Raw genomic sequence first — 12173 nt, forward strand, 5'->3', positions numbered from 1 at the left:
ACACTTTTTATCCTCCCATTGTGACCCCTCACATTTCAGTCGCCGGCTAAAAAAAGAATGGCAAGCAACCGGAGAAGGGCGGTGACATTAAAGAAAACGTGCTGGAGTAACGCAGCTAGGCGTCCCATGCTATTGGGGAAAGGGCAAAGAGTGAATCGATGGGCGATGAGCAGGAGATGGTGAGAGGGAGAGAAGGATGGTGAGGAGAACAAATAAGTGGGTGCACATTAAATAATATGATATGCCATTTAGCAGACAGTTTTATCTAAAGCAACTTACAGTAGTGCGAGCACGCATTTCCATATGGTGATCATCATTACATTGCAAAAGCCATGCTCTACCTACTGAGCCACACAGGACCATATAGGAGTAAAAAGAGGGGAATATGAAGCAAAATCTGTAAGGTTCTGTATTCATTTTCTTAGTTCACCTTGTGTTCTTGAACGTAGCCCTGTTTCTTTGTGTTTTTGAACGTAGCCCTGTCTTTCATTTTTGTTCATTGATTTCACCTGTGTTAGTTACTCACGTGGTCTCATTAGCTTCTTATTTAGTTCAGTTCATTCTGTTTGTGCCTTGTGAGGTATTGTTCGTTTTTACTCTACTAAGCCTTTTCCTAGCTCGTTTGTGAGAACTAGTTATAGCCTTCAGTCCTAGTTTTGATTCACTTGCCTGTTTGCCTACATGTGTATGACCATTGCCTGCCTGTGACCACGTTTCCTGCCTTCTGCGAAGGCGAAATAAACACCTGCCACGTTCTGCGCGTGAATCTACACCTTTTTCTCCATGAGTTTCCTTACAAAATCAATGGAAGAGAGGGGAAAAGAGCTGAGAGGCCATGGGATGAGAGGGTTGGGGAATAAATGTAGACAAATATTCAGGTTGGAATAAAACTACATCAGGGATAGGGAATCAAGGGCCTTGAGTGAAAAGGTTTTATGTCTGCCTATATAGCAAGTTTTCAACGGACATACTTGTGACAAGACGTACAAGGTATAAAAACCACATCGTAATGCATTATACCTGTTGACTTTAAGTAAAGTGTTACCAAGGTTTCTTTTTTTGCATCTTTTCTAAAGATGGAAACCGCATGTAGGAATTCTCCTACTACAGTTTGAATCGGGAGTGATTCTACTTTAGTACTGTCTATTCAAATGAGATTCCTTTTCCTACATCTGAAATCCTGAGTCAACTCTCACAATCAGCCTGCTTTATTTTGCATGTATACACTATGAGTAAATAAGTATTTCATTATTTGTAAACATTTATCAGCATTACAATTCATAAGCATGTATAACATTTATAATGAATGAAGAAGCATTTAAACATTAATAAATATTCATAAACATGTATAATTCCTAATTAATGAAAGTTATTATAAACTGTAACTGGTTAAGCTATTATAAAGTGTAACCAGCTAAATTAATATAAAGTGTAACCAGCTAACCAGCTGTGAGTTCATAGAGTTCCACCAGTGAGAACGTTCTGAAAGAGCAATCCAGGAAGTTAACCCCGGCTAACCTGCTCTTAGAAATCCAATCCAGACATGGCAACACTGTGTGATGATCCTTGACCTTTTCTTGACCTTCTATGGCCTTTGCTTGGCAGGGCGGGATCAGGTGGTTGTCTTGGCAAATGTTGTACATGCATGAAAACATTGTACTTGTCTCACCTCGAGTTTGTTTCAATTTCTGATCCAATATATATGTTGATTGTGAGGTTTACTCACGGTTTGGTTTTGACACATCTCATCTCCTTTAGATGGTGTGTGGTGTATGAAGGAAATCTGAAGGCCTTGTGTGTTCACTGTGAGAGTAAAAGTGGGCTGCAGCTGTCAAATGCCAAATGTTGGCCAAATGCTGGGGCAAGTCATAATGTGATATGACAGCTCATGTCACACATCTTTAGGGCTGTACGTCGTTTAGCATGTAAACCTGCAGTGCGTTTGCTGAGGTGTAACCAACAATTACACACGGCCAATGTGTCGGAGACTGAGGCACTGCAATAGACTGTTGACTTCCTGAAAAGAGGCAACACGGAGTTGAGAATCAGACCTACTCAAAGTTCTGCTGATTGCAGCATGAGCTTTCTCATTTTTGTCCTTTTATATCTCATGCAATTTCAACATGTGCCTCACAATGTGGTATTTAGGACTTAACAAGTTAATCAGTTATATATGCGTTTTAACTTGCATGATTAGTCATATAAAGACCATATCAATTAAACACTGTAAATAAGAGCATGTAACTTCAACGCAACATGAGAGCAAAGTGTAGTTATCATGTCAAAACTGGGTGAGACATTTCTCATGTGTTAATGATAGGGATGTAATGATTCACCAATGCATTGGTCCCCGGCACAGGACCCCAAACCAATCCAAATGCATGCATCGGTCAGAAAATAAATTTGAATGTTAAGAATTACCTCTAATCTTTTCGGACAACTGCGTCCTCTCCTTCAGTGTCGAACTAACCGAACTAAGTCGAACTAAGCAGGGGGCCAGCGGTATCTTCGCGATTAGAGAAGTGGCCAGCAATCGGAGTTTTGCCGGATCGAATCCCAGTGCTGACAGGGGAAAAATTCTGTCAGGGATGGTTGCTGGCGTCAATATCTCAGGTGCCACCTACTGCCGATGTTCCCTTGAGCAAGGAACTTAACCCCCTAAACTGCTCATTGGGTAATGTGCTCTGCTCCAACCTCTCTAACCTAATGTGTGTGTATATTGGGAGTTGGATAAAAGCAGAAGACACATTTCTATCTCGCGTGGACTTATAAATTATATCTTAATTATGTTGGGAGTCATTGATCTACAAGTAATTTTGAATGCCGAACAACCCAAAGCAATGTCAGTAGCATTGTCAAATTGTGCGCTGCTTCGCATGCTGACCGATGAGAGGTAGGCCTATTCCTGATCTGTCACATCTGCGTGTGTCACGTTCGTTGAAGGACGGGTCAGACCAAGGCGCAGCGTGATATGCGTACATGTTTATTGAACTGATAAACACACGACGAAAACAACAAAGGAAACTAAACGTGAAGTCCAAGGTAGCACACACAACATACCTTACACGGAACAAGATCCCACAACTAGACAGTGCCAATAGGCTGCCTAAGTATGGTCCCCAATCAGAGACAACGAGCGACAGCTGCCTCTGATTGGGAACCACACCGGCCAACATAGAACAGGGGTGTCAAACTCATTTTAGCTCAGGGGCCACATGGAGGAAAATATATTCCCAAGTGGGCCGGACCGGAAAAATCATGGTATATATAACTTAAAAACAACAACTTCAGATTGTTTTCTTTGTTTTAATACGATCAACATAAAACATAAAGCTGGAGCCTGAGGACAGTGTGTCCAAAATAGTACAAGCACAACATCACTATTAATCATAAAACACGTCAAGTTTATTTGAAAATTCTAAAGAAAAAGAACACACAAACACACAATGCCTCAGTGATTAACAGAACTGTTTCACAGATCACAGAACTATATCAGGGTGTCATTTCTCAGGAAGAAATGTAGATAAAAATAATGACATCCTGTTCCCCAAACAAGTGCAAGAACCACAGAGACAAGAATAGGTTAAATATACAAATAAAATAAATTAAAAACAATAGCACATCAACATAAAAACATATAAACATAAAGCTGGAGCCTGAGGACTGTGTTTCCAAAAGCACAATATCACTATTAATCATAAAACACCTCAAGTTATTTGAATGTTCTGAGGACAAAGAACACACAAAAACACAATGCCTCAGTGATTCACAGAAGTTTATCACAGATCACAGAACTATATCAGGGTGTCATTTCTCAGGCAGAAATGTAGATAAAAATAATGACATCCTGTTCCCCAAACAAGTGCAAGAACCACAGAGTCAAGAATAGGTTAAATATACAAATAAAATAAAATCAATTAAAAACAATAGCACATCAACATAAAAACATATAAACATAAAGCTGGAGCCTGAGGACAGTGTGTCCAAAAGCACAACATCACTATTAATCATAAAACACCTCAAGTTATTTGAAAGTTCTGAGGACAAAGAACACACAAACACACAATGCCTCAGTGATTCACAGAAGTATATCACAGATCACAGAACTATATCAGGGTGTCTCATGCAGCACTTTAAGTGGGGTTGCATAGTTTATTTGACTCCTGATACCTGGCATCTTTTAGCTTTCACCAGCGCATCAATATCAGGCGTCACATCCTGAGTGGCAGCCAACTTCAGGATGTGATTCAAGTGCTTGTGCGTGAGTCTTGAGCGCAGCTTTGTTTTATTTATGCTCATTACAGAGAAAACTTGCTCACAAAGATATGTGGTTCCAAACATGCACAACAGTTTTGCAGCGAGGGTTGTCAAGTTGGGGTAACCTGGCAAGAGATTCTGATAAAATGTGTCCAAGCCAGCTGCGGCAAATTTGCCCTTCAAATCCGAGTCACACTGCAAGTCTATTATTTCAAGTTGGATGCTGACGGGCAGAAAAGAGGGATTCACGGTGAATGGCGAGCAAAAAACATTGAAGTCTTTCTCCAGTTCACCAAAAATCTGAAAGCGTTGCTCAAACTCCCGTAACAGTCCCGTTATTTTATCTTTGAACCGCTTCATGTCTGCCACATGTTGGGTTGCGCACACATTTTTCAGACAGGGGAAGTGAGCTGCATCACCACCGGCGAGTTGCGTCTCCCACAATGACAGCTTCAACTTGAAAGAACGTATGCTGTCATAATACTGCGTGACAACTTTGTTGCGCCCTTGCAGCTGTTTGTTCAAGTTATTCAGGTGCTCTGTAACATCCACCATAAATGCAAGGTCCTGCATCCTTCTGCGGAATGAAATTCTAACACTGGTTTGCCCTTTTCTTCCATGAACTGTTCAATTTCGTCTCGTAAATCAAAGAAACGCCTCAGCACAGCACCTCGGCTTAACCATCTTACCTCAGTGTGGTATGGCAGGCCATAGATGTGGTCTTTCTCTCTGAGAAGGCTGTCAAACTGACGGTGATTCAGGCTTCTGGATCGGATGAAATTAACAGTTTGGATGACCACCTTCATGACATTATCCATCTTTAATGACTTGCAACACAAAGCCTCCTGGTGCAAAATACAGTGAAAAGTCAAAAAATCACGTCCTCCATTTGCAGATTGCACTTTCTCTCTGAACTTTGTCACAACGCCTGCTTTTTTCCCGATCATTGAGGGCGCACCATCTGTAGCCAGGCTGACAGCGCGGGACCAGTCCACTCCGACCCTGTCCAGCGCGCCGACGAGTGCGGTAAAAATATTAGTTGCTGTCGTTGTATGTGTCATCGGCACCAACTCCACAAACTCCTCAGTGACGGTCAATGTGTCATCAACTCCGCGGATGAAAATGGCCAGTTGTGCAACATCTGTAATGTCCGTGCTTTCATCAATTGCAACTGAAAACGCAATAAATGACTTTACTTTTTGCTTCAACTGGCTGTCCAAATCCACTGAAAGATCGGAAATCCTGTCTGCAACTGTGTTTCTTGTCAGACTGATATTTACAAAAGCCTGACGCTTTTCAGGGCACACAATCTCCGCTGCCTTCATTATGCATGTTTTTACAAATTCACCCTCACTAAATGGTTTTGAAGCCACTGCGATTTCATTAGCAATGAGGTAGCTAGCTTGCACTGCAGTGTCACTGATGTCTCGGCTGTGAGTAAACACAGACTGCTGTTTCTTCAGACCCGCCAACAGTTCATTCACCTTCTCTCTTCTCCGCTGTCCTTGAAAGTTGTCATATTTGTCGGCATGAAGACTCACATAGTGGCGACGAAGGTTATATTCTTTCAGCACTGCAACATGCTGTGAACACACCAAACATACAGCTTTCCCATTCAATTCCGTGAATAAATTGGAGGATGACCATTTTTCTTGGAACACTCTCCACTCTGCGTCCACTTTTCTCTTTTTTGACAGAGACATATTGGGGCAATGAGGATGCCAAAGCACATAATGTTAAAAGTAGAAGCCGTAATAAATATCGCAGGCAAAACAAAGTAGCTCATCCGGACTGGCTGCACGCGCTTGACCTACTTGCTCTGCCCCGGTATAAACAGTTTGCTTGCTTAACACAATTGCTATTGCGCCATCCAGTGGATGCAATTGGAACAACAGTTTATTTTATTGAAATATTGCAGCGCATTTTTATACTTTACAAAATCATTTCGCGGGCCGGATTAAACCCGTTTGCGGGCCTGATCCGGCCCGCGGGCCGGACGTTTGACACCCCTGGGCTAAGGTGTATATAAACTTCCGACTTCAACTGTAGCTAAGTAACTGTCTTTTCCTTTTCTTCTTATTTCAGAGAAAGCATGTACACCATCTAAAGAAGTATGACACACTGAAGAGAAAACATGCCCCTAAGACTCCCTCCACCATCAAGCAGAGCACATTACTGAAGATCGTGTCTCAAAAATCCATCGACAAAGCTGTGGTGAAGTATGTGGTCCAAGGGCTCCAACCATTCGATGTTGTAGAACAAGAGCCATTCAGAGAGTTTGTCCAGGATCTGCAGCCTAACTCAAAGATCTTATCAAGGCCCACACTGTGCTCCAGGATTGATGTAGCCTCCACGGAAATGAAGAAGAAGGTGACTGAGTCCATAAGAGGAGTTGACCACATTGCCGCCACCACCACCGACTGCTGGTCTGCAAGAAGACAGAGCTTCCTTGGTGTTACAGACCACTGGATAGACCCTGACAGTCTCAACAGATGCTGTGCAGCCCTGGCCTGTAAACGATTGAGAGGATCGCATACCTTTGATGTGTTGGCAGGCGCCCTAAATGACATCCATTCTGAGTTTGAAATCAGAGGTAAGATTGTGAGAACAACAGACAACGGCTCTAACTTCTTGAAAGCTTTCGAAGTTTTTGGAGAAAATTAAAACAACGAGGCAGTGGGTGGTGAAGCAGCTCAGCCAGGACAAGAAGATGGTGAAGAGGAACAAGAGGAGAGTGAAGAAGTGGAGTTTGTTGATGTGGCAACGATGAATGAAGATGATGGTTTTGAGTACCAGCTGCCGAAGCACCAGCGTTGTGCTTGCCACCTACTCAACTTAGTATCTACAGTCGATGCCCTGAAAGCAACATCCAGTGAGGCTTACAAATAAGTGTCCCGTTTGGAACAAATGCTGAAGATCCACACTTGCAGCCGAAACGGTTGAAGATGCTTGCAACCTCCAGCTGCTGCGCCCGAATGCTACAAGGTGGATCTCCTGGTTCATGGCTGTAGAAAGACTCCTGAGGATTGTTAAAGACAAAGGAGAGGCGGCCGTCAGAGTTCTCTGCACAGACTTCGTGGTTCCAATGTAAGTAAGGATTATGAATGTTGTTTAAATCTGTTGCAGTGTTTCCTGACCCTTTGCTTGGGGACTAATAACTGTTGTAGCCATACACTATCATTGATCCATTTAGTCAACTACTTATCCAGCCATTGATTACTGTAGTTAAATCAGGTGAAATGATTAGTGGTCTCCTTTGTGTAGGGTTAAGAAACAGTATTATTTAATTTTTTTTCATAGGTTCAATCCAGCTGAACTCGCCTTCCTCACAGAGTATGCTGCCACCATGAGCCCAGTTGCAAAGGCCGTCAACATGGCTACTTCCAACTATCAACCTCCTGAAACACGAAACTTGACCGAATCAAGTTGTCCCTGAAGTGGTGTAAGCCTCTGGTGGATGCGCTACAACTGAGACTGAAGAAGCTCTTCAGCCACATGTTTCACGACCCTGAGCAGATCGCAGCTGCGAATCCTTCTCCCCAAATTCAAAACAACGTGGACAAAGGATGACGCCACCATCAGAATGGGTAAGACAACGTGGCTAATTAACAGTATTTTATTATTCATAAACAACTGTGTACAGTGTACATTTTGGTACTTCATAGATTTGAGAACCACCCATTTAAACTACAATCCTGACTTTGTGGTTCAGTCAAATGGGTAGCCTAATTAGCCCTGTTGCTTGGTTTATATAGATGGGGGATGGGGTTGGATTAATGTAGGCTCATAACGGTATGATTTCTATTGTCATCTTTATTGTATTTCAGGAATGGACTACATCAAGGACCACCTGGAAGAACCCTTGCTGCAGCTAGGTGATGGCACCAGTTCATCAGATGAGGAGGACTTCTACTCTGCCATGAAGACGTATCAAGCACAAGAAAGCTCCAAACAGCTGGACGGATACCTGGCCTGTTCATCTGATCATATGGAGTTGCTCAAGTCCTTCCCGGCAGTCTGTAAGCTGTCTCTGAGGCTAAACACACCCTTACCTGCATCAGCTGCATGTGAAAGGCTGTTCAGCATTGCAGGATTTGTTTTCAGCCCCAGGAGAGCAAGGCTGGATTCCAGAAATGTTGAAAACCAGCTTTTACTGTAGATGAACCGTAAATTCTTCAACTTCAAGTAATGACAGCTTAATGCTAGCAAGCCCAAGGACACGGGTGCCTTATCCGTTTTGTTGATTTATGTTTAAAATTCACAAGTTATAGGTGTCCTTGTTACAAAGGCATGACCTGACACACTGATTTCTAATGCAGTTCTATCAGTGGTGATGTCCTCATATTCCTACAGTGAGGTTGTGTGCAGTTCATGTACTTTTGATAAGCTCATAAAAAAAAATATATTTTTATGTATATGGTTCTATTATAGGATGTTTTTTCTAAAGCAAATTGACTGTGATTGTAAGTGATTACGTTTACTGGCTATATTCCTTCATTATTAAGGCATAATTCTATTTTGTCTGTAAGAGATGTATTTTGAAGTGTTGCTTATTTGAGAATCCACGTTCTTTAAAAACAAATCTGAGCTCTTCTTGTATCCGTAAGACTATTACCTTTCAGAAAAGCTCAAACCAAATAAAAGGTCTGGCTGTTTTGCTTTTTGGATTTACGGCTCTTACATTTCATACTTTTACTTTTGATACTTAAGTACATTTTCCTTACGGCTATTTAATATCAGGTACTTTAAGACTCAAGTAGTATTCTAATGGGTGACTTTCACTTTTACTTGAGTCATTTTCCAGTAAGGTATATTTACTTTTACTCAAGCATGGCTTTTGGGTACTTTTTCCACCACTGCTTAATATAAGGAATTTGATGTATAACCTTTACTTTTTACTTTTACTCAAGCATGATGATTGAGTACTTTTTCCACCACTGTACTTAAGTACATTTAAAAACAGATACTTTTAGACTTTTACTCAACTAGTATTTTACTTGGTGACTTTCACTTTTACTTGAGTAATTTTCTATTAAGGTATCTTTACTTTTACTCAAGTATGACAATTGAGTACTTTTTCCAACACTGTACATTACTAGCTCTAACACTATTTATCTTAAAAAATGACAAATTAATTAGTGGGTGATGGTGAAAAAGCAAACATTCTATACAGGCTTCGTTCTGTTCATTCTGTCATTTCTGTTACTATTGTGGCGTAACTATAATGTTGTAGATCCTTCCTCAGTTATCTCCTATCACAGCAGTTAAACTCTGTAACTGTTATAAAATCACCATTGGCCTCATGGTGAAATCCAAGAGCGGTTTCCTTCCTTTCCGGCAACTGACTTAGAAAGAGCGCCTGTATTTTTGTAGTGCCTGGGTGTATTGATAAACCATCCAAAGTGTAATTAATCACTCCACTCAAGAAATTTCAGCATTTCATTGTTAATTAATTTGTAAACATTTCTAAAAACATAATTCCACTTTGACATTATTGGGTATTGTCTGTAGCTCAGTGACATGAAATCGCAATTTAATCAATTTAAATTTCTTGCTGTAACACAACACAATGTGGAAAGAGTCAAGAGTAGTGAATCAAAATACATGATCAACTAATAGAAACGAATAGACATTATAAACTAATACTTGTGTTTTCTCAGACATACTTTAAAAAAAGGAAGGACTATTAGGCAGAAAAATAATCAAATGGACCTACAGTATAGGGGAAGTGAAAGAAATAGGAGAAATGGTCTGTTTATCTTGGACAGACTTTGCTAAACTAAAGCAAGATCAGTATCTAGAGGCAACTTCCCTATACACCCCTATGGGTCTGGCTTAAACTGGACCATGTGGCCTGAATGAAGACTAGAGACCCCTAGAGCCAGCGAGAGTGAAGTGCCCTCAATCACTGTGGGCCAAAACTATAGAATATATCTCTAACTATTGTTTAGAACCTAATAATCCTTCACATTACATGTGGCACAAATTCCCTTATAGCATTTTACTTGCTCTGAAAAGGTATGCGACAACAACTCTGTATGCATGTGTTATGAGGTGATTACCACTCATTCTATTTATATTATTACCACTTCTCTTTTTTATGTATCACGAGCATGGCCTTGGACAGTTTCATTAGTTACTCATAGCTTGCAGACACAACCATGTGAGTGGCAATGACTGCATACTCAACATGGAAATTATGTGCACTCACATATGAATGACTCAATTAATTTTATTTGACATATTTAAGGTACATATAGAGCTGTCAAAATGAGCCAAATATATACAATATTAGCCAACAATACATATAGTTATCGAACAATACATCTTTACAGAATGGTTTTGTTGGTGAGCATTAAGTTTATACCTAGCAAACAGGGGCGGTCCTAAGGACATTAGGTGATGTTCCCATTAGGTCCCTTTAAGAACGTTCAGTACAGGTCCCATAACGGGACGTTCAGTACAGGTCCCGGTTTGGTCGCAGTATAACACTATAATAAGGTATTTTGATGTCCATTAGGGAACATTACGAAAAGTTTCCTGTTTGGTTCTGATAAGACGGTATCCATGGGACATTCAATGACCACAAGGGGACGTCTCATGATGGTCAAAGGGACGTCGCGTGATGGTCCCAAGGGAACGTTCTCTGGGGGACCTTTGTCTAGTTCCCTGTAAGTTACCAGGATGTCACTGAGGACCATGTCAGGACTTTTTTAGGACCTTCTCAGGACTTTCATTTTACTAGTCAATAGGCTTGTAAACAAAAATGTGTCATTAGGACATCCCCAGAACGTCACAAAATGGTTGCCTAAAGTGCTCTGAGAGTGAGGCGTATATAGCTTGTTTTGCGACAAAATGTGATAGTTTCATTTCAGGGAGACAAACAATGTTGTCAAATAAATACATGTATGTCATTTATCACTCGAACCGCTGTGTCTCGATAGACCCCCCTTCAATCTAAAGAGCAGTTATTCTGATTCCAACATTCTAACAATGTAATTAATATATGTCAGATATGCTATCTCAAAAATAATCATTTGGTTGTGTTTATGAAGGCCTTGGCGACAATAGAATACGATTTGTATTTGATTTCAAATAACACAATATAATTTTCATTAGTTTATGTTACAATAGGCTATATGTAAAAAAAAAAGTGTGAAATCCATTTTATTCATGGAGTGCCTTTGTTACAACTACAGTTGAAGTCGGAAGTTTACATACACTTAGGTTGGAGTCATTAACACTTGTTTTTCAACCACTCCACAAATTTCTTGTTAACTAACTATAGTTTTGGCAAGTCGGTTAGGACATCTACTTTGTGCATGACACAAGTAATTTTTCCAACAATTGTTTACAGACAGATTATTTCACTTATAATTCACTGTATCACAATTCCAGTGGGTCAGAAGTTTACATACACAGTTGACTGTGCCTTTAAACAGCTTGGAAAATTCCAGGAAATTATGTCATGGCTTTAGAAGCTTCTGATAGGCTAATTGACATAATTTGAGTCAATTGGAGGTGTACCTGTGGATGTATTTCAAGGCCTACCTTCAAACTCAGTGCCTCTTTGCTTGACATCATGGGAAAGTCAAAAGAAATCATCCAAGACCTCAGAAAAATCCTTGGGAGCAATTTCCAAATGCCTGAAGGTACCACGTTAATCTGTACAAACAATAGTATGCAACTATAAACACCATGGGACCACGCAGCCGTCATATCGCTTAGGAAGGAGACGCTTTCTGTCTCCTAGAGATGAACGTACTTTGGTGTGAAAAGTGCAAATCAATCCCAGAACAACAGCAAAGGACCTTGTGAAGATACTGGAGGAAACAGGTACAAAAGTATCTTTATCCACAGTAAAACGAGTCCTACGGTTTGCAACTGCACATGGGGACAAAGATCGTACTTTTTGG

General features: G+C 40.7%; 1 long non-coding RNA gene across 2 annotated transcripts; it reads left to right on the forward strand.

Annotated features, from left to right (window-relative positions):
• Positions 1–105: 105 nt before the first annotated feature.
• On the forward strand, positions 106–9002 carry LOC121572728. Of its 2 annotated transcripts, none has more exons than XR_006001899.2 (4): positions 106–404; positions 6343–7344; positions 7558–7844; positions 8085–9002. It is a non-coding gene; the product is annotated as an uncharacterized LOC121572728 (long non-coding RNA). The 2 variants fall into 2 exon arrangements; XR_006001900.2 differs by having other exon boundaries at positions 106–399.
• Positions 9003–12173: the final 3171 nt, after the last annotated feature.

The sequence above is a fragment of the Coregonus clupeaformis genome, chromosome 1 (assembly GCF_020615455.1).
Source record: "Coregonus clupeaformis isolate EN_2021a chromosome 1, ASM2061545v1, whole genome shotgun sequence".
In the NCBI taxonomy this organism is placed as follows: domain Eukaryota; kingdom Metazoa; phylum Chordata; class Actinopteri; order Salmoniformes; family Salmonidae; genus Coregonus; species Coregonus clupeaformis.